The following is a 25,000-nucleotide window of genomic DNA, read 5'->3' on the forward strand; positions in this document are numbered from 1 at the left end:
GGAGAGAGAGAGAGAGACAGAGAGAGAGAGAGAGAGAGAGAGACAGAGACAGAGAGACAGAGACAGACAGAGAGAGACAGAGAGACAGAGAGACAGAGAGACAGAGGGAGAGAGATAGAGAGAGAGAGAGAGAGAGAGAGAGAGAGAGAGACAGAGAGAGAGAGAGAGAGAGAGAGAGAGAGAGAGAGAGAGAGAGAGAGAGAGAGAGACAGAGAGAGAGAGAGAGAGAGAGAGAGAGAGAGACAGAGAGAGAGAGACAGAGACAGAAAGAGAGAGACAGAGAGAGAGCAAGACAGAGAGAGAGAGAGACAGAGAGACAGAGAAAGACAGAGAGACAGAGGGAGAGAGAGACTATTCCATACATAAGTTCGGTCTTACTATGTGATGTGTAACAGTATATTGTTGGAAGATTCTGTTCTGACTTTCACAGGCTAGAGCTGGCAATACTGACCATTCAGAAGAAAGAGCAAAAAGGTGTCTGTGGTGTACGATCGTCTGAATCTGATATGGAAGACACATCACTTCAGCAGAAAAACCCAAACGAGAGAGCTCGGTGTGGATATTTGCACACCGTCTAGCGTCAAGGGAACTCGCTGGAACCCCCCGTGTCCACAGAGCCCTCAGTGTTCCTGAAGGTATGGACAAGACAAGGACCTTGCCACCGACGAAGGCCAGTACTCCGTGGTTCTGCAGCACATGGGGCACCTGGCCGTAGCATCAACAACCGCCGGAAGTTCAAGGGCGGGAAAAGAAGGTCCGTTTTACACAGGAAATGTAATATAACACTAGTTTTTTTTTTTTATTGGTTCAAGACTCAAATTAACTTTCAGAATCAAGAGATGCAGTTGCGACAGTTTATTTACTCACTACTTAACAGATGAAGCGGGAAACGGAGTATCCACTCTTTTGTGTATTCTGCCATTTTCTCTCAGACATATTTGAGGAGCTATCCTCACTTAGCCTCACCCTACAAAGGAATGACCTGATCCTCCCCCAAGCCACGTCAGAGTTGAGGAAGACAGTGACCAGACTGGAAGCACTAAAGCTTAGGGAAAAGGCAGGAGGCATGCTGGAGAAGATCCAGACCTTGCTTGCTCAGCAGTAGGGTGACGAGAGGAGATTCCAGGTGTGTTAGGATGAAAGCTTGTTAGGATGTAAGAGAAATCGATGATTAAAATCGATGATGAAGACAGATTCTCAGTGTGAGAATCAATGTATTCGTTGCCCAATAGAACGATTTGAGGATAAGGAGGGAAATGCAGTGGAGAAATCTTAATTTGTTTTTTAATGGGAGACAGACAAATGGCCAGACCTTTCATTGTGTGTTGGTGTGTGTGTCTCTGTGTTATTTCTGTTAAAGGGAATAACACTGAAGGGGAATCTGAAAGGCTTCACGGACCTCACCAATCCCCAGCTGACGCAGCACATGGAGGCAGCCATCAACATGGGCGTGGATGATCTCAAAGCCAGGTTTGGTGGTTTGCTGAAGAATGAGGATGTCCAGACCCCAGTGGAGTCTTTCAGAGTGCTAAACCCTGACACATGACCAGAAGACCAGGCTTCTCACCTTTGGCGATGATGGTGAGGCAGGAACTGATGAAGCAATTCAAGGAGCCTCTAGAGAGGTAAGAATTTATTTGACACTGCGTTTCCATATGAGACAATGTTATGTTTGCAAACTGTACATTTTGTAAACTCACTTGCTCTGTTCAATCCTGCAGATCAGGGTGCTACACGGCTGTAATTCAGGATGAGTGGCAGGGGCTGAAAGTCCTGCTCAGACACAATTTCAAGGACAAGTCCGACAGTGGCCTGTGGGAGACCATGTGGACAAAGGACCCCTACAGGCACGATTACAAGGTCGACTAACAGTCCAGAGTGGTTATGTATGGTAACCTTCTATGGTTGGTTTTTATAAATTAAGAGTTTAAATGAAATTGAAAGATATCATCTTTTCCCGAGAACATACTGGAGTTGGTGCAGCTTATGCTGGTGCTGCCCATTACAGCCAACCCGGTGTGAGCGAGGCTTCTCTGCACAGAACCGGATTTTAAGAATTCAACAAGGAACTGCCTTGGGGTCTCTGCCGCCAAAGACCTGATGAGTCCCTTAGTACACCCACCCACACACACTCACACACGCAGTATAAATATGTTTGGAATAAATTGTTTGTTAATAAACTCTGTGTTACTTGAACACTGTGCTCCTAAATCTCTTTGTGTGCTCCTAAATCTCTTTGTGTGCTCCTACATCTCTTTGTGTGCTCCTACATCTCTTTGTGTGCTCTTACATCTCTTTGTGTGCTCCTAAATCTCTTTGTGTGCTCCTAAATCTCTTTGTGTGCTCCTAAATCTCTTTGTGTGCTCCTACATGTTTTTCATTTAGGAGCACAGGTAACTCCTTGGGGGGAAAAGTTAGCATAGTAGAGCCCTGTAATGTATCTTTACATTTACTCAAGTATGACAACGTTGTATTTTTTCCACCGCTGGATGTGACTGGGGGTCACAGCATCAATTTCTATGTATGTATGTGTTTGTTTGTGACTGTAAAGTCCATGGAGAACAAGAGCACCTCCTCCCAGCTGCCCACTGCACTGAGGCTAGGTAACACGGTCACCACTGATAAGTCCGTGATAATCGAAGACTTCAACAAGCATTTCTCAATGGCTGGCCATGCCTTCCTCCTGGCGACTCCAACCTTGGCCAACAGCCCCGCCCCCCCCGCTGCTACTCTCCCAAGCCTCCCCAGCTTCTCCTTTACCCAAATCCAGATAGCAGATGTTCTGAAAGAGCTGGAAAACCTGGACCCATACAAATCAGCTGGGCTTGACAATCTGGACCCCCTATTTCTGAAACTGTCCGCCGCCATTGTCGCACCCCCTATCACCAGCCTGTTCAACCTCTCCTTCGTATCATCTGAGATCCCCAAGGATTGGAAAGCTGCCGCGGTCATCCCCCTCTTCAAAGGGGGAGACACCCTGGACCCAAACTGTTACAGACCTATATCCATCCTGCCCTGCCTATCTAAGGTCTTCGAAAGCCAAGTCAACAAACAGATCACTGACCATCTCGAATCCCACCGTACCTTCTCCGCTGTGCAATCCGGTTTCCGAGCCGGTCATGGGTGCACCTCAGCCACGCTCAAGGTACTAAACGATATCATAACCGCCATCGATAAAAGACATTACTGTGCAGCCGTCTTCATCGACCTGGCCAAGGCTTTCGACTCTGTCAATCACCATATTCTTATCGGCAGACTCAGTAGCCTCGGTTTTTCTAATGACTGCCTTGCCTGGTTCACCAACTACTTTGCAGACAGAGTTCAGTGTGTCAAATCGGAGGGCATGTTGTCCGGTCCTCTGGCAGTCTCTATGGGGGTACCACAGGGTTCAATTCTCGGGCCGACTCTTTTCTCTGTATACATCAATGATGTTGCTCTTGCTGCGGGCGATTCCCTGATCCACCTCTACGCAGACGACACCATTCTATATACTTCCGGCCCTTCCTTGGACACTGTGCTATCTAACCTCCAAACGAGCTTCAATGCCATACAACACTCCTTCCGTGTCCTCCAACTGCTCTTAAACGCTAGTAAAACCAAATGCATGCTTTTCAACCGTTCGCTGCCTGCACCCGCACGCCCGACTAGCATCACCACCCTGGACGGTTCCGACCTAGAATATGTGGACATCTATAAGTACCTAGGTGTCTGGCTAGACTGCAAACTCTCCTTCCAGACTCATATCAAACATCTCCAATCCAAAATCAAAGCAAGAATCGGCTTTCTATTCCGCAACAAAGCCTCCTTCACTCACGCCGCCAAACTTACCCTAGTAAAACTGACTATCCTACCGATCCTCGACTTCGGCGATGTCATCTACAAAATAGCTTCCAATACTCTACTCAGCAAACTGGATGCAGTTTATCACAGTGCCATTCGTTTTGTTACTAAAGCACCTTATACGACCCACCACTGCGACCTGTATGCCCTAGTCGGCTGGCCCTCGCTACATGTTCGTCGTCAGACCCACTGGCTCCAGGTCATCTACAAGGCTATGCTAGGTAAAGTGCCGCCTTATCTCAGTTCACTGGTCACGATGGCTACACCCACCCGCAACACGCGCTCCAGCAGGTGTATCTCACTGATCATCCCTAAAGCCAAAACCTCATTTGGACGCCTTTCCTTCCAGTTCTCTGCTGCCTGCGACTGGAACGAATTGCAAAAATCTCTGAAGTTGGAGACTTTTATCTCCCTCAACAACTTTAAAAATCTGCTATCCGAGCAGCTAACCGATCGCTGCAGCTGTACATAGTCCATCTGTAAACTACCCACCCAATTTACCTACCTCACCCCCCATACTGCTTTTATTTATTTACTTTTCTGCTCTTTTGCACACCAGTATCTCTTCTTGCACATGATCATCTGATGATTTATCACTCCAGTGTTAATCTGCTAAATTGTAATTATTCGATTTATTGCCTACCTCATGCCTTTTGCACACATTGTATATAGATTCTCTTTTTTTCTACCATGTTATTGACTTGTTTATTGTTTACTCCATGTGTAACTCTGTGTTGTCTGTTCACACTGCTATGCTTTATCTTGGCCAGGTCGCAGTTGCAAATGAGAACTTGTTCTCAACTAGCCTACCTGGTTAAATAAAGGTGAAATAAATCAAATAAAAAAAAATAAAAAAAGGGAAAGAAATGGAGAGCGATCAACCAACGTAAGTCGAGGTACTTCATCATTGAAGAGGAAAAGGAGAAACACTTTCTCACTATTTTAAAACATATTATTTTATTTAAGAAACGATTAAAAGCTTGACATTTTGGCCTTAATCATTGGCCTTCAAGCTTTTTTTCTGAATCACCAATTTAGACCAGTGTGTCTGGGGTCAACATCATCTAATATTTATACAATATCTTTATCTGGACACCACTTTTAGTCTTGATCTTTACTACACTACTCACTCTGTTTAGCACATGGCCTCAATGTGAATCCTTAAAAGAGATGGGTGGGGTTTACGGCTTGAGAGGGTGTGAACGATCCTGAATGGTCTGTAGACAAAGAAGAGCTCTCCAGTAGTTGTATCAAGATATTCAAGGGCCATTTTCTCAAAAAGTATCAAGATATTCAAGGGCCATTTTCTCAAAAAGTACCAAGATATTCAAGGACCATTTTCTCAAAAGTGGGGTTACACATGTATCAACTTTCAAAGCAGAATTACTTTCTCATTGTTCCTCAAATGAAGTCTATGATCTACCATTTTGTAGCTCTGAGTCTCTACTTTTATCCAATGTAAAAAAATATATATTTCAAATTGTTCTACATAAGACCAAATCCAGGTTGTGAGTCACATATAGTCAAAACCCACAAAAAACACAAATCAATTCATCATAAAGACCAAATGAAGCACCACAGACAGACAGAGTCACACCACATCATTCCTGGTAACCAACCACCAACACCACAGACAGGCAGCGTCACACCATATCATTCCTGGTAACCAACCACCAACACCACAGACAGACAGAGTCACACCACATCATTCCTGGTAACCAACCACCAACACCACAGACAGAGTCACACCATATCATTCCTGGTAACCAACCACCAACACCACAGACAGACAGAGTCACACCACATCATTCCTGGTAACCAACCACCAGCACCACAGACAGAGTCACACCATATCATTCCTGGTAACCAACCACCAACACCACAGACAGACAGTCACACCACATCATTCCTGGTAACCAACCACCAACACCACAGACAGACAGAGTCACACCATATCATTCCTGGTAACCAACCACCAACACCACAGACAGACAGAGTCACACCACATCATTCCTGGTAACCAACCACCAGCACCACAGACAGACAGTCACACCACATCATTCCTGGTAACCAACCACCAGCACCACAGACAGACAGTCACACCACATCATTCCTGGTAACCAAGCATCATAGGAATTTAGAGGGGAGGAATCCCAGGCACCACAGCAACAAGATCTGAGCTCTGCCCAATAGGGCACATCCCATGCAAATGAAAATATACTTTAATATTCCCCTTCATGGTGTGTGAATCTGGGAGAGTGTTGAGGCACCAACAGTACACGTGGTTTCCTCTCTTCCTGCTATGTTTCATCTTCACTGATGCTGGTTGTGGTGGCAGTGCCATGGTCATGGAGCTTAACTTTCACACACACACACATACACACGCACGCACGCACGCACGGTGACAGACACACACTTTAAATTGAATAGGAAGAGAACAAGACTCCCCCGCCCCTGTCTCCCTCCTGTCTCCCATTCTCTCTCCCCCTGTCTCCCCCTGTCTCCCAATCTCTCTCCTCCTGTTTCCCTCCTGTCTCCCAATCTCTCTCTCCCTGTTTCTCTCCTGTCTCCCAATCTCTCTCCTCCTGTTTCTCTCCTGTCTCCCAATCTCTCTCTCCCTGTTTCTCTCCTGTCTCCCAATCTCTCTTCCCCTGTTTCTCTCCTGTCTCCCAATCTCTCTCCTCCTGTTTCTCTCCTGTCTCCCAATCTCTCTCCTCCTGTTTCTCTCCTGTCTCCCAATCTCTCTCCTCCTGTTTCTCTCCTGTCTCCCAATCTCTCTCTCCCTGTTTCTCTCCTGTCTCCCAATCTCTCTTCCCCTGTTTCTCTCCTGTCTCCTAATCTCTCTCCCCCTGTCTCCCTCCTGTCTCCCATTCTCTCTCCCCCTGTCTCCCCCCTGTCTCCTAATCTCTCTCCCCCTGTCTCCCAATCTCTCTTCCCCTGTTTCTCTCCTGTCTCCTAATCTCTCTCCCCCTGTCTCCCTCCTGTCTCCCAATCTCTCTCCCCCTGTCTCCCCCCTGTCTCCCAATCTCTCCCCCCCTGTTTCTCTCATGTCTCCCAATCTCTCTCTCCCTGTTTCTCTCCTGTCACCCAATCTCTCTCCCCCTGTTTCTATCCTGTCTCCCAATCTCTCTCCCCCTGTCTCCCAATCTCTCTCCCTCCATTCACAGTGTACTCCATCCTTCCCAACTTGCTTTCTGTATTTAAACAATAACCAGTTATATAGTGGATGTCATGCTGTGGGATAATACTGTGGGATAATGCGGTGGGATAATGTTGTGGTATAATACTGTGGGATAATGTTGTGGGATAATGCTGTGGGATAATACTGTGGGATAATGCTGTGGGACAATACTGTGGGATAATACTGTGGGGATAATACTGTGAGATCATACTGTGGGATAATGCTGTGAGATAATACTGTGAGATAATACTGTCAGATAATGCTGTGGGATAATGCTGTAGGATAATGCTATGGGACACTACTGTGGGATAATGCTGTGGGACAATACTGTGGGACAATACTGTGGGATAATACTGTGGGATAATGCTGTGGGATAATGCTGTGGGATAATGATGTGGGATAATGCTGTGGGATAATGCTGTGTGATAATGCTACGCTATGTGAGGCCTAGAGCATGGTGCTACTGCTCAAATCTGATAGGAGGAGAGAAATAGAGGGCGTGGAAACTAGCAAAACATCCCTCTATTTCCTCCTTTGTTTTTTACGCTCGTGGAACCTGGCAGCCGTCACGGTAACTAAACAGTAACAGGATGTAGAAATGGAGGAGGAGAAGCCGACTGAAAAATCCCATGTAGGAAAACTCCATAGGCCTACATAGGAAAAAGGTGTCATCACGTTCAATAGTGAGCGCAGTAACAGCCCACCGTGTATAACAGAAACCATTAGATGAACCACAGGAATGCTCTGCCTGCTGTTTCTCAGGACAACAGTAGCACAGAACACGACTGTTTATTAGCCCTGCAGTGAGCAACTATTCAGCCATTGTGTGTCACTGTGGCTCAACAGGAAGGAAGCTGACTCCAACTAATCTGTTCTCATGAGTCTACTGAAGGCCTGAAGACATCCTCTCTTTCCCTGGATAGCTAGCTAAGGCTAAGTGGCTAACTAGCCCCCTGATGAGCCTCAGCTGCTTGGTGTGATAGCAGGCCACACTACAGGAATTGAATAAGTTAGCCCTGGTCCCAGATCTGTTAGCCCCCTGCTGAGCCTCAGCTGCTTGGTGTGATAGCAGGCCACACTACAGGAATGGAATAAGTTAGCCCTGGTCCCAGATCTGTTAGTGCCGTATCAGCAACGTCATGACAACGGCCATGTCACGTTCTGACCCTAGTTCTTGTGTTATTTCTTTGTTTTATTTGGTCAGGACGTGAGTTGGGTGGGTTATCTATGTTTTGTGTTTCTATGTTGGGTTTCTCGTTTGGCCTGATATGGTTCTCAATCAGAGGCAGGTGTTAGTCATTGTCTCTGATTGGGAACCATATTTAGGTAGCCTGTTTTCTGTTGTGTTTTGTGGTTATTTCCTGTTTAGTGTTTTTACCTTTCGGGACTGTTCGTGTGTCGGTTTATTGTTTTGTTTCAGTGTTCAGTTTTATTATTAAAACATTATGGACACTTACCACACTGCATCTTGGTCCTCTTCTTCTCCTCCAGACGACGAACGTTACAGGCCATATGAGTTGACAGGACAGCACAAAGCCTTGTATGTACGTGTTTGTTTGTGACTAACGGAAAGAAGTGGAGAGCGATCAATCAACGTAAATCGAAGTACTTCATCATTAAACAGGAAAAGGAGAAACACTTTCTCACCATTTTAAAACATATTATTTTATTTAAGAAACTATTAAAAGCTTGACATTTTGGCCTTAATCAGTGGCCTTCAAGCTTTGTTTGTGAATCACCAAGTTAGACAGACAGACAGGCTGAAGACAGGATCAGTCAGGACACCAAGTCTATGTCCATCCCTCTCCTCTCTCTGTCCCTCCTCTCTCTGTCCCTCCCTCTCCTCTCTCTGTCCCTCCCTCTCCTCTCTCTGTCCCTCCCTCTCCTCTCTCTGTCCCTCCCTCTCCTCTCTCTGTCCCTCCCTCTCCTCTATCTGTCCCTCCTCTCTCTGTCCCTCCCTCTCCTCTCTCTCCCTCTCCTCTCTCTGCCCCTCCCTCTCCTCTCTCTGTCCCTCCCTCTCCTCTCTCTGTCCCTCCCTCTCCTCTCTCTGTCCCTCCCTCTCCTCTATCTGTCCCTCCTCTCTCTGTCCCTCCCTCTCCTCTCTCTCCCTCTCCTCTCCCTGTCCCTCCCTCTCCTCTCTCTGTCCCTCCCTCTCCTCTATCTGTCCCTCCTCTCTCTGTCCCTCCCTCTCCTCTCTCTCTCCTCTCTCTGCCCCTCCCTCTCCTCTCTCTGCCCCTCCCTCTCCTCTCTCTCCCATTCCTCTTTCTGTCCCTCCCTTTCCTCTCTTTGTCCCTCCATCTAGAACTATAACTGAATCCTTAGTCTGGGACTATAACTGACTCCTTAATCTGGGACAATAACTGACTCCTTAGTCTAGGACAATAACTGACTCCTTAATCTAGGACTATAACTGACTCCTTAGTCTGGGATTATAACTGACTCCTTAGTCTAGGACTATAACTAAATCCTTAATCTAGGACTATGACTGACTCCTTAATCTGGGACTATAACTGACTCCTTAGTCAAGGACTATAACTGACTCCTTAATCTGGGACTATAACTGACTCCTTAATCTGGGACTATAACTGACTCCTTAGTCTAGAACTATAACTGACTCCTTAATCTGGGACTATAACTGACTCCTTAGTCTAGGACTATAGCTGACTCCTTAGTCAAGATCTATAACTGACTCCTTAATCTAGGACTATAACTGACTCCTTAATCTGGGACTATAACTGACTCCTTAGTCTGGGACTATAACTGACTCCTTAATCTAGGACTATAACTGACTCCTTAGTCTAGGACTATAGCTGACTCCTTAGTCTAGGACTATAACTGACTCCTTAGTCTAGAACTATAACTGACTCCTTAATCTGGGACTATAACTGACTCCTTAATCTAGGACTATAACTGACTCCTTAGTCTAGGACTATAACTGACTCCTTAATCTGGGACTATAACTGACTCCTTAATCTGGGACTATAACTGACTCCTTAATCTAGGACTATAACTGAATCCTTAGTCTAGGACTATAACTGACTCCTTAGTCTAGGACTATAACTGAATCCTTCATCTAGGACTATAACTGACTCCTTAGTCAAGATCTATAACTGACTCCTTAGTCTAGGACTATAACTGACTCCTTAATCTGGGACTATAACTGACTCCTTAATCTGGGACTATAACTGACTCCTTAATCTAGGACTATAACTGAATCCTTAGTCTAGGACTATAACTGACTCCTTAGTCTAGGACTATAACTGAATCCTTCATCTAGGACTATAACTGACTCCTTAGTCAAGATCTATAACTGACTCCTTAGTCTAGGACTATAGCTGAGTCCTTAGTGAAGGACACATGTGTTTTCATGTTGTAATGCTTTACTATATACTCTTTGGTAGGATGACAAATTGTTCATTGTGATAGATAATGGAAACAAAGAGCAGGCCAGTTTCCCAGAGTTGTAAATATCCTGACTATCCGGTCTGTCTCCAGTGTATATTTGTCTTCCTGTTCAGTTACAGATGCTCAGATAAAGATAGAGAGTGAAGAGACCCAGTGGTTAAAGTCACACACACACACACACACACACACATACATACATACATACTAACGTGCACACACTTACACACACATGCATGTGAATGCACACACACACACACACACGTATTTTAACGTGCACAGACTTACACACACATACATGTGAATGCACACACACACACGTATTTTAACGTGCACACACATACATGTGAAGGCACACACACACACACACACACAGTACTGTACTCCCCCACTCCCACCCCTCCTAGTTGACCAGGGTCAAATAGAGATCTCTCTCCTAGACCCTTCCTCCCCAACCCCCTCAGATCACAGAGAGCGTTACACGCTGACTAGACCGGGCACGAGCGTGCGCCATCGTGAGCGTGTTTTTTAAAGGTTTTTTTTAGGGGTGGATCAGCTTAATATTGCGGGAAAGAATGTTGCTTCCAATGTAATTGTCTGCATCATTTCCAATCCCCCATATTTTTGGGGTAAATATATATATCCATACCTATATAGACATACATATACACATATATACATACACATACCTATATAGACATACATATACACATATATACATACACATACCTATATAGACATACATATACACATATATACATACACATACCTATATAGACATACATATACACATATATACATACACATACCTATATAGACATACATATACACATATATACATACACATACCTATATAGACATACATATACACATATATACATACACATACCTATATAGACATACATATACACATATATACATACACATACCTATATAGACATACATATACACATATATACATACACATACCTATATAGACATACATATACACATATATACATACACATACCTATATAGACATACATATACACATATATACATACACATACCTATATAGACATACATATACACATATATACCTATATAGACATACATATACACATATATACATACACATACCTATATAGACATACATATACACATATATACCTATATAGACATACATATACACATATATACCTATATAGACATACATATACACATATATACATACACATACAGTGGGGAGAACAAGTATTTGATACACTGCCGATTTTGCAGATTTTCCTACTTACAAAGCATGTAGAGGTCTGTAATTTTTATCATAGGTACACTTCAACTGTGAGAGACGGAATCTAAAACAAAAATCCTGAAAATCACATTGTATGATTTTTAAGTAATTAATTAGCATTTTATTGCATGACATAAGTATTTGATACATCAGAAAAGCAGAACTTAATATTTGGTACAGAATCCTTTGTTTGCAATTACAGAGATCATACGTTTCCTGTAGTTCTTGACCAGGTATGCACACACTGCAGCAGGGATTTTGGCCCACTCCTCCATACAGACCTTCTCCAGATCCTTCAGGTTTCGGGGCTGTCGCTGGGCAATACGGACTTTCAGCTCCCTCCAAAGATTTTCTATTGGGTTCAGGTCTGGAAACTGGCTAGGCCACTCCAGGACCTTGAGATGCTTCTTACGGAGCCACTCCTTAGTTGCCCTGGCTGTGTGTTTCGGGTCGTTGTCATGCTGGAAGACCCAGCCACGACCCATCATCAATGCTCTTACTGAGGGAAGGAGGTTGTTGGCTAAGATCTCGCAATACATGGCCCCATCCATCCTCCCCTTAATACGGTGCAGTCGTCCTGTCCCCTTTGCAGAAAAGCATCCCCAAAGAATGATGTTTCCACCTCCATGCTTCACGGTTGGGATGGTGTTCTTGGGGTTGTACTCATCCTTCTTCTTCCTCCAAACACGGCGAGTGGAGTTTAGACCAAAAAGCTCTATTTTTGAATCATCAGACCACATGACCTTCTCCCATTCCTCCTCTGGATCATCCAGATGGTCATTGGCAAACTTCAGACGGGCCTGGACATGCGCCTGCTTGAGCAGGGGGACCTTGTGTGCGCTGCAGGATTTTAATCCATGACGGCGTAGTGTGTTACTAATGGTTTTCTTTGAGACTGTGGTCCCAGCTCTCTTCAGGTCATTGACCAGGTCCTGCCGTGTAGTTCTGGGCTGATCCCTCACCTTCCTCATGATCATTGATGCCCCACGAGGTGAGATCTTGCATGGAGCCCCAGACCGAGGGTGATTGACCATCATCTTGAACTTCTTCTATTTTCTTCTATTTTCTAATAATTGCGCCAACAGTTGTTGCCTTCTCACCAAGCTGCTTGCCTATTGTCCTGTAGCCCATCCCAGCCTTGTGCAGGTCTACAATTTTATCCCTGATGTCCTTACACAGCTCTCTGGTCTTGGCCATTGTGGAGAGGTTGGAGTCTGTTTGATTGAGTGTGTGGACAGGTGTCTTTTATACAGGTAACGAGTTCAAACAGGTGCAGTTAATACAGGTAATGAGTGGAGAACAGGAGGGCTTCTTAAAGAAAAACTAACAGATCTGTGAGAGCCGGAATTCTTACTGGTTGGTAGGTTTTCAAATACTTATGTCATGCAATAAAATGCAAATGAATTACTTAAAAATCATACAATGTGATTTTCTGGATTTTTGTTTTAGATTCCGTCTCTCACAGTTGAAGTGTACCTATGATAAAAATTACAGACCTCTACATGCTTTGTAAGTAGGAAAATCGGCAAAATCGGCAGTGTATCAAATACTTGTTCTCCCCACTGTACCTATATAGACATACATATATACATACCCATACCTATATACACATATATACATACACATACCTATATAGACATACATATACACATATATACATACATATACCTATATACACATATATACATACACATACCTATATAGACATTCATATACACATATATACATACCCATACCTATATACACATATATACATACACATATATACATACCCATACCTATATACACATATATACCTATATAGACATACATATACACATATATACCTATATAGACATACATATACACATATATACATACACATACCTATATGGACATTCATATACACATATATACATACACATACCTATATAGACATTCATACTTTTTTAAGAATATAGCTTTATTATTATTCCCCGCAAACCCTACCACCGATCCCCCAATTGGAGTAAACTAATAAACACTTCTGCTTTTACCTTCAATTTATACATCTTATACACATTTTACAGACACAGTCTACTTTATAATAGTTATCTCTTGTTTGTTCTTAGTCCTTCCTCTATTTCTGTTGTCCATCCAGTTTGATTTCCCCTTGTAACTGTGCTATTTCACAAAAGCTCCGCACCTATACACATTTCACAGATCCCGTATGCCCTACATTGTTTATCTTGTTATTAGTCCCACCCTTCAGCTCCACTCAACCCTTCCCATCTATCTTCCATCGTGAGCGTGTTGATTTTGTCCATCCACACCAGAAATATCAAAATATCAAAACCAACTCTGAACCAGTTATATTCATTTGGGGACAAGTCGAAAAGCTTTAAACATTTATGGCTATTTAGCTAGCTAGCTTGCTGTTGCTAGTTAATTTGTCCTATTTAGCTAGCTAGCTTGCTGTTGCTAGTTAATTTGTCCTATTTAGCTAGCTAGCTTGCTGTTGCTAGCTAATTTGTCATATTTAGCTAGCTTGCTGTTGCTAGCTAATTTGTCCTGGGATATAAACATTGGGTTGTTATTTTACCTGAAATGCACAAGGTCCTCTACTCTGACAACGAATCCACAGATAAAAGGGTTAAACCAAGTTAGTTTCTAGTAATTTCTCCTCCTTCAGGCTTCTTCTTCTTCTGTGGACTTTATATGGCGGTTGGTAACCAACTTTAAGGTGCATTACCACCACCACCTGGTCTGGAGTGTGGACCTCACACTGTAGTCCAGTTAGAACAGTGTCTGATTCAGACCACAGGCAGATCAGATCATTATTAGGATTATTATGGTGATTTACGCTCTTCCAGGGACGGCACTCCTCCTCCACTCCCATTCCCACTCCTCCTTCACTCCCACTCCTCCTTCACTCCCACTCCTCCTCCACTCCCATTCCCACTCCTCCTCCCACTCCTCCTCCACTCCCACTCCTCCTCCACTCCCACTCCTCCTCCACTCCCACTCCTCCTCCACTCCCACTCCTCCTCCCATTCCCACTCCTCCTCCACTCCCACTCCTCCTCCACTCCCACTCCTCCTCCCACTCCCACTCCTCCTCCACTCCCACCCCTCCTCCCACTCCCACTCCTCCTCCACTCCCACTCCTCCTCCCATTCCCACTCCTCCTCCACTCCTACCCCTCCTCCACTCCCACTCCTCCTCCCACTCCCACCCCTCCTCCCACTCCCACTCCCACCCCTCCTCCCACTCCCACTCCTCCTCCACTCCCACTCCTCCTCCACTCCCACTCCTCCTCCACTCCCACCCCTCCTCCACTCCCACTCCTCCTCCCACTCCCACTCCTCCTCCACTCCCACTCCCACCCCTCCTCCCACTCCCACTCCTCCTCCACTCCCACTCCTCCTCCACTCCCACTCCTCCTCCCATTCCCACTCCTCCTCCCATTCCCACTCCTCCTCCACTCCCACTCCTCCTCCCACTCCTCCTCCACTCCCACTCCTCCTCCACTCCCACTCCTCCTCCCATTCCCACTCCTCCTTCATTCCCACTCCTCCTTTACTCCCACTCCTCCTCCACTCCCACTCCTCCTCCACTCCCAATCCTCCTCCACTCCCACTCCCACTCCTCCTTCACTCCCACTCCTTCTCCACTCCCATTCCCACTCCTCCTCCCACTCCTCCTCCACTCCCACTCCTCCTCCATTCCCACTCCTCCTCCACTCCCACTCCTCCTCCCATTCCCACTCCTCCTCCACTCCCACTCCTCCTCCACTCCCACTCCTCCTCCACTCCCACTCCTCCTCCCATTCCCACTCCTCCTTCATTCCCACTCCTCCTTCACTCCCACTCCTCCTCCACTCCCACTCCTCCTCCACTCCCAATCCTCCTCCACTCCCACTCCCACTCCTCCTTCACTCCCACTCCTTCTCCACTCCCATTCCCACTCCTCCTCCCACTCCTCCTCCACTCCCACTCCTCCTCCATTCCCACTCCTCCTCCACTCCCACTCCTCCTCCCATTCCCACTCCTCCTCCACTCCCACTCCTCCTCCACTCCCACTCCTCCTCCACTCCCACTCCTCCTCCCACTCCCACTCCTCCTCCACTCCCACTCCCACCCCTCCTCCCACTCCCACTCCTCCTCCCATTCCCACTCCTCCTCCACTCCCACTCCTCCTCCCACTCCCACTCCTCCTCCCACTCCCACTCCTCCTCCACTCCCACTCCCACCCCTCCTCCCACTCCCACTCCTCCTCCACTCCCACTCCTCCTCCACTCCCACCCCTCCTCCACTCCCACTCCTCCTCCCACTCCCACTCCTCCTCCACTCCCACTCCCACCCCTCCTCCCACTCCCACTCCTCCTCCACTCCCACTCCTCCTCCACTCCCACTCCTCCTCCCATTCCCACTCCTCCTCCACTCCCACTCCTCCTCCACTCCCACTCCTCCTCCCACTCCTCCTCCACTCCCACTCCTCCTCCACTCCCACTCCTCCTCCCATTCCCACTCCTCCTTCATTCCCACTCCTCCTTCACTCCCACTCCTCCTCCACTCCCACTCCTCCTCCACTCCCAATCCTCCTCCACTCCCACTCCCACTCCTCCTTCACTCCCACTCCTTCTCCACTCCCATTCCCACTCCTCCTCCCACTCCTCCACTCCCACTCCTCCTCCATTCCCACTCCTCCTCCACTCCCACTCCTCCTCCACTCCCACTCCTCCTCCCACTCCCACTCCTCCTCCACTCCCACCCCTCCTCCACTCCCACTCCTCTCCCACTCCCACTCCCACTCCTCCTCCACTCCCACTCCTCCTCCACTCCTCCTCCCACTCCCACTCCTCCTCCACTCCCACTCCTCCTCCCATTCCCACTCCTCCTCCACTCCCACCCCTCCTCCACTCCCACTCCTCCTCCCACTCCCACTCCTCCTCCCACTCCCACTCCTCCTCCACTCCCACTCCTCCTCCACTCCCACTCCCACTCCTCCTCCCACTCCCACTCCTCCTCCCACTCCCACTCCTCCTCCATTCCCACTTGTCCTCCACTCCCACTCCCGCTCCTCCAGGACAGAGCAGAGCAGAGGTTAGATCATCGCTTGTCTTCCTGGACCTTCCCTAGCTGACTCACAGTAATAGAGAGGGCCAAACAAGGGGTAAACAGTACTATGATACAACAAACTTTTAAGCACATAACAACTAACCTATTTAATCAACTGTGTGAAAAATGAATCAACACTCACTATGCCAGACAAGGAGTAATAGTACTTCTACTGGGCAAAACTTTCATCATGGACACAACAGATTCAAATCCCTGTAAACAAGTCCCTCAAAGTGAATGGTCTCTGTCCGAGCAGACAGAGACACACAGAGGGGTCCGTGCCGTCCTTCAAACCGCGTGTCTGTCAATAACCGTCTCAGTTACCATTCACACTGTGGTCGACTTCTAACACATGGCCAACTGCTGAGAGGAACCAGGGTTCGCAACACGCTAACACATGGCCAACTGCTGAGAGGAACCAGGGTTAGCCACATGCTAACACATGGCCAACTGCTGAGAGGAACCAGGGTTCGCAACACGCTAACACATGGCCAACTGCTGAGAGGAACCAGCATTAGCAACATGCTAACACATGGCCAACTGCTGAGAGGAACCAGGGTTCGCAACACGCTAACACATGGCCAACTGCTGAGAGGAACCAGCATTAGCAACATGCTAACACATGGCCAACTGCTGAGAGGAACCAGGGTTAGCAACATGCTAACACATGGCCAACTGCTGAGAGGAACCAGCATTAGCAACATGCTTACACATGGCCAACTGCTGAGAGGAACCAGCGTTAGCAACATGCTAACACATGGCCAACTGCTGAGAGGAACCAGGGTTAGCCACATGCTAACACATGGCCAACTGCTGAGAGGAACCAGGGTTAGCAACATGCTAACACATGGCCAACTGCTGAGAGGAACCAGGGTTAGCAACATGCTAACAACAACACTAGGAACGTGCATGATTTTCTCTCCTTCTCTCCTTCTCTCCTCCCTCCTCCTCTCCTCTCCTCTCCTCTCCTCTCCTCTCCTCTCCTGGCTCCCCTTTCCTAACCACAGCTGCAGCATCATCAACATGCAGGGCATGTTCTCCTGGTTCACTTCTCCTCTCCTCTCCTGGCTGTCCTCTCCTGGCAGCAGCCTCGAGCTTCGTCGGGATGCAGGGCATGTTCTCCTGGCCCTCCTATCCCCTCCCCTTCTCTCCCCTCGCCTCTCCTCCTCTCCTCTCCCCTCTTTTGGCCATAGTTGCAGCCTCAGCCCACTGCAGCATCTGATCTGACTGCCTTCATTTACACAGCCATCACATTCAACACTGAAGAATACAAAGAAGCAAAAAACTACAGCCATCACATTCAACACTACTAAGGACTACAGCCATCACTATTCAACACTAATAAGGACTACAGCCATCACTATTCAACACTACTAAGGACTACAGCCATCACTATTCAACACTACAGCAATCACTGTTCAACACTACTAAGGACTACAGCCATCACTATTCAACACTACTAAGGACTACAGCCATCACTATTCAACACTACTAAGGACTACAGCCATCACTATTCAACACTACTAAGGACTACAGCCATCACTATTTAACACTACTAAGGACTACAGCCATCACTATTCAACACTACAGCACCACTATTCAACACTACTAAGGACTACAGCCATCACTATTCAACACTACTAAGGACTACAGCCATCACTATTCAACACTACAGCCATCACTATTCAACACTACAGCCATCACTATTCAACACTACTAAGGACTACAGCCATCACTATTCAACACTACTAAGGACTACAGCCATCACTATTCAACAATACAGACATCACTATTCAACACTACTAAGGACTACAGCCATCACTATTCAACACTACAGCACCACTATTCAACACTACTAAGGACTACAGCCATCACTATTTAACACTACTAAGGACTACAGCCATCACTATTCAACACTACTAAGGACTACAGCCATCACTATTCAACACTACAGCAATCACTGTTCAACACTACTAAGGACTACAGCCATCACTATTCAACACTACTAAGGACTACAGCCATCACTATTCAACACTACTAAGGACTACAGCCATCACTATTCAACACTACTAAGGACTACAGCCATCACTATTTAACACTACTAAGGACTACAGCCATCACTATTCAACACTACAGCACCACTATTCAACACTACTAAGGACTACAGCCATCACTATTCAACACTACTAAGGACTACAGCCATCACTATTCAACACTACAGCCATCACTATTCAACACTACAGCCATCACTATTCAACACTACTAAGGACTACAGCCATCACTATTCAACACTACTAAGGACTACAGCCATCACTATTCAACAATACATACATCACTATTCAACACTACTAAGGACTACAGCCATCACTATTCAACACTACTAAGGACTACAGCCATCACTATTCAACACTACAGCATCACTATTCAACACTACAGCCATCACTATTCAACACTACAGCCATCACTATTCAACACTACAGCCATCACTGTTCAACACTACAGCCATCACTATTCAACACTACAGCCATCACTATTCAACAATACTAAGGACTACAGCCATCACTATTCAACAATACTAAGGACTACAGCCATCACTATTCAACAATACTAAGGACTACAGCCATCACTATTCAACACTACTAAGGACTACAGCCATTGCTATTCAACACTACACGCATCACTATTCAACAATACTAAGGACTACAGCCATCACTATTCAACACTCCTAAGGACTACAGCCATCACTATTCAACACTCCTAAGGACTACAGCCATCACGATTCAACAATACTAAGGACTACAGCCATCACTATTCAACACTACAGCAATCACTGTTCAACACTACTAAGGACTACAGCCATCACTATTCAACACTACAGCCATCACTATTCAACACTACAGCCATCACTATTCAACACTACAGCCATCACTATTCAACACTACTAAGGACTACAGCCATCACTATTCAACAATACTAAGGACTACAGCCATCACTATTCAACACTACAGCCATCACTATTCAACACTACTAAGGACTACAGCCATCACTAGTCAACACTACAGCCATCACTAGTCAACACTACAGCCATCACTATTCAACACTACTAAGGACTACAGCCATCACTAGTCAACACTACAGCCATCACTATTCAACACTACAGCCATCACTATTCAACACTACAGCCATCACTATTCAACACTACTAAGGACTACAGCCATCACTAGTCAACACTACAGCCATCACTAGTCAACACTACAGCCATCACTATTCAACACTACAGCCATCACTATTCAACACTACAGCCATCACTATTCAACACTACTAAGGACTACAGCCATCACTAGTCAACACTACAGCCATCACTAGTCAACACTACAGCCATCACTAGTCAACACTACAGCCATCACTATTCAACACTACAGCCATCACTATTCAACACTACAGCCATCACTATTCAACACTACAGCCATCACTATTCAACACTACTAAGGACTACAGCCATCACTAGTCAACACTACAGCCATCACTAGTCAACACTACAGCCATCACTATTCAACACTACAGCCATCACTATTCAACACTACAGCCATCACTAGTCAACACTACAGCCATCACTAGTCAACACTACAGCCATCACTATTCAACACTACAGCCATCACTATTCAACACTACACGTACTAAAGACTACAAAGGATCCATCGAGTACAGGAGGAGATTATTAAAGCTGACTGAGCTCTTTCTAATGTAAAAAACAGAGTGAAGGAATTGAACAAATCTCAGTGCCGATTTCAGAAGAATGTTTCGTGTTCCATCCCGGGCTCATTCCATCAGTTGTAATTAATGAGGCTGAGCAACAATGAGAAGTACACGAATGACATAGTTATTATTCTCTGTTTGATGACGTCGACAGTACTCACTGTAGGTCTACAACATGGGGTTTTTCACGGCACAACTTATCCTATGATTAACAGCTGAAAAATATAACAATATTTATTATTCCTTAAAAAAAAATCATTGCTACAGATAAATATTCCAAACCTCATTACAAACACTTAAATGATTAGACAAGCGGGGGGATATCACAGAGCTCTCTGGTTAGTAGTCCCAGAATCCCTGTGGAAGAATGAAACGGAAATTGGGTGCTTTGGCCAGACATAAATAATTCATCAGTACCGCCTCCTCCATCTCTCCCTGTCTCCAGCTTCTGTAGTGATACAACCAAGGCTTTATTATCCCTGTCTGCCTAAAAGATCCAGTCATCCACCTCTCCTCTCCTCTCTTCTCTCCTCTCCTCTCTCCTCCTCTCCTCTCCTCTCCTAAACCTCTCTCCTCTCCACTCCACTCCTCTTCTCTTCTCTCCTCTCCTAAACCTCTCTCCTCTCCACTCTTCTCTTCTCTCCTCTCCTAAACCTCTCTCCTCTCCTCTCTCCTAAACCACTCTCCTCTCCTCTCCACTCTTCTCCACTCCTCTCCTCTCTCCTAAACCTCTCCTAAACCTCTCCTCTCCTCTCCTCCCCTCTCCTCTCCTCTCCTCCTCTCTCCTAAATCTCTCCTCCTCTCTCCTCTCCTCTCCTAAACCTCTCCTCCTCTCTCCTCTCCTCTCCTAAACCTCTCTTCTCTGTAGTACCATATACTCAGGATGATAGAAGATAGTAATTGTTAGTATTAGATGAGAACAAAACAAAAGCTAACAGCTAATCTGGATGATCCATTTAAAGCTGGAATCATTTATTTTATTATTTTACCATTTCAGCTGTCGCGCTAGCTGTTCGGTCCGAACAGATTCACAAACCCCTGCACTTTCCGGGACAGGCCTGCTCCATCCGTGGCTAAAGCCAGTATGAGAAACGTGCTAACATACATTTGTGCTATGAAACTAAATAAATACTGCTCTCTGACCCACAAAACTTATTTGCATAGATTCATGATAGTATTGTTATACAAAGCAAGGAACATGAACTTCAAAACATTCGTCGTTGTATTTGAATTTGCAGCTGTTGGTAAGTAACGTGGGATGGAACCGGTTCAGGGAAAATAACTGAAAACAGGAAAATAACAAACAAATTTAAGGAACAGAATCAGAACCGGGAATGAAAGTGATCTATACTGTTCCGGAACAGAACCGTTATTTTAAAAGCATGGGAATCGGTTAATACAGTTCTTCAACATTCCGGGAATTTTTGTTCTAGTCCCACAAAAAAACGCAACAAAGAGTTTATGCAAAGCCCTCCTCCTGTCAATCAGAAACTTCTTCCAGCGTCTCCCTGACAGCTGAACGTCTTTGCCAGTGTGTGTAGCCTACCTCCCCCTCCCCCTCAGAAACATAGCTGTAGACTACTGACGTTACAAGCCCCTCCCCCTCAGAAACATAGCTGTAGACTACTGACGTTACAAGCCCCTCCCCCTCTGAAGCATACCTTGGTTCAGATCAGATCACGACATAAGTCATATACCAGACAGTAACCTTGGTTTAGATCAGATCATGACATAAGTCATATACCAGACAGTAACCTTGGTTCAGATCAGATCACGACATAAGTCATATACCAGACAGTAACCTTGGTTCAGATCAGATCACGACATAAGTCATATACCAGACAGTAACTTTGGTTCAGATCAGATCATGACATAAGTCATATACCAGACAGTAACCTTGGTTCAGATCAGATCACGACATAAGTCATATATCAGACAGTAACCTTGGTTCAGATCAGATCATGACATAAGTCATATACCAGACAGTAACCTTGGTTTAGATCAGATCACGACATAAGTCATATACCAGACAGTAACCTTGGTTCAGATCAGATCACGACATAAGTCATATACCAGACAGTAACCTTGGTTCAGATCAGATCACGACATAAGTCATATACCAGACAGTAACCTTGGTTCAGATCAGATCACGACATAAGTCATATACCAGACAGTAACCTTGGTTCAGATCAGATCATGACATAAGTCATATACCAGACAGTAACCTTGGTTCAGATCAGATCACGACATAAGTCATATACCAGACAGTAACCTTGGTTCAGATCAGATCACGACATAAGTCATATACCAGACAGTAACCTTGGTTCAGATCAGATCACGACATAAGTCATATACCAGACAGTAACCTTGGTTCAGATCAGATCACGACATAAGTCATATACCAGACAGTAACCTTGGTTCAGATCAGATCACGACATAAGTCATATACCAGACAGTAACCTTGGTTCAGATCAGATCACGACATGAGTCATATACCAGACAGTAACCTTGGTTCAGATCAGATCACGACATAAGTCATATACCAGACAGTAACCTTGGTTCAGATCAGATCACGACATAAGTCATATACCAGACAGTAACCTTGGTTCAGATCAGATCACGACATAAGTCATATACCAGACAGTAACCTTGGTTCAGATCAGATCACGACATAAGTCATATACCAGACAGTAACCTTGGTTCAGATCAGATCACGACATAAGTCATATACCAGACAGTAACCTTGGTTTGCCTCCTCGCCCGGCTGGGTCTATGTGTTATGGGTCAGCGGAAGGGGAAAGAGATCGTTCTTACAATAGTGTATATCACACAGTGATAATCCACTGGACTCAAGAGCATCTCGCCTTTGAGCGAAACATAAACATCCTTCAAAACGCGTTTCCTTACTGAGAGAGCAACTACCACACCTGTTTCCCCTGCTCTCACAAGGCTAATAACATCGGCCTGTTTAAGATAAAACATTAGCCTCCATATTTAATGGAGTAGTGTATTGTTTCACCAGGATAAACTAATATTAGTTATTTATTCCACGAATGTACTGTAGGTGTACAGTAGCTGTGAACTCAGGCAGGTCGGAGCCAGTGGCTGCAGTGTTGACGTTCCTTCCTACTAAATGAGGCCAGAAGCAACAGCGTAATCACTCAACGAATCTGTTTCTGGGACACACCCTGCTTTCAATCTCACAGCAGGGCGAGGACGACAGCCAAATAGGGCTGACATGTTCCCTGGCCTTAAAACACACTTTATCTAACCCGATCTACTGTATAGTGTATATGCCATCCATAAAACATTGTGAACTATGACCCCGTTGGCCAGAGAATCATGTAAGGCCTACGTAAACACATGATTAGTACATAGTGGTAAACAACTATTAACACCGTATGCATGATTCCATTTCCAACAAGCTGATAGAGGTTGATGTCCGATATGTCATTTATGTTACTGTAAAAACAAAGTATTAAAATGAGTAGCAAAGCTGTAACTAAAACTTAAATATCAAGCTTTTTGATCATTCATGAGTGGAAAGGCAAATTCCAGGGCCACTAGCGGCATTTTGAAAAAATCAGTTTCAAGTTTTTTTTTCATACTGAACACCATCATACTGAACCCCATCACACTGAACACCATCATACTGAACACCATCACACTGAACACCATCATACTGAACACCATCATACTGAATGAACCCCATCATACTGAACCCCATCACACTGAACCCCATCACACTGAACCCCATCACACTGAACCCCATCATACTGAACCCCATCATACTGAACCCCATCACACTGAACCCCATCACACTGAACACCATCACACTGAACACCATCCTACTGAACACCATCCTACTGAACACGATCACACTGAACACCATCACACTGAACACCATCATACTGAACACCATCACACTGAACCCCATCACACTGAACCCCATCACACTGAACACCATCACACTGAACACCATCAAACTGAACCCCATCATACTGAACACCATCAAACTGAATGAACCCCATCATACTGAACAGCATCACACTGAACCCCATCATACTGAACCCCATCATACTGAACCCCATCATACTGAACACCATCATACTGAACCCCATCATACTGAACACCATCCTACTGGACGCCATCCTACTGGACACCATCCTACTGGACACCATCATACTGAACACCATCAAACTGAATGAACCCCATCATACTGAACAGCATCACACTGAACCCCATCATACTGAACCCCATCATACTGAACCCCATCATACTGAACACCATCATACTGAACACCATCACACTGAACACCATCACACTGAACACCATCCTACTGAACACCATCATACTGAACACCATCATACTGAACACCATCACACTGAACACCATCACACTGAACCCCATCACACTGAACCCCATCACACTGAACACCATCACACTGAACACCATCCTACTGAACACCATCACA

At 45.5% G+C, this 25,000-nt stretch overlaps 1 protein-coding gene and 1 long non-coding RNA gene across 2 annotated transcripts in view; one reads left to right on the forward strand and one right to left on the reverse strand.

Annotated features, from left to right (window-relative positions):
- The window catches only part of LOC139571615 (uncharacterized), a 4,033-nt gene extending 1,021 nt beyond the window's left edge, over nucleotides 1–3,012 (forward strand). The window contains exons 1-3 of the long non-coding RNA XR_011674327.1: nucleotides 1–754; nucleotides 1,361–1,625; nucleotides 1,722–3,012. The exon at nucleotides 1–754 is cut by the window's left edge and continues 1,021 nt beyond it. This is a non-coding gene — a long non-coding RNA (uncharacterized lncRNA). The remainder of the gene's footprint in view (nucleotides 755–1,360; nucleotides 1,626–1,721) is intronic.
- The window catches only part of ptprea (protein tyrosine phosphatase receptor type Ea), a 156,127-nt gene that overhangs the window by 122,033 nt on the left and 9,094 nt on the right, over nucleotides 1–25,000 (reverse strand). The gene's annotated exons all lie outside the window — the stretch shown is intronic.

The sequence above is a fragment of the Salvelinus alpinus genome, chromosome 3 (genome assembly GCF_045679555.1).
Source record: "Salvelinus alpinus chromosome 3, SLU_Salpinus.1, whole genome shotgun sequence".
Lineage (NCBI taxonomy): Eukaryota > Metazoa > Chordata > Actinopteri > Salmoniformes > Salmonidae > Salvelinus > Salvelinus alpinus.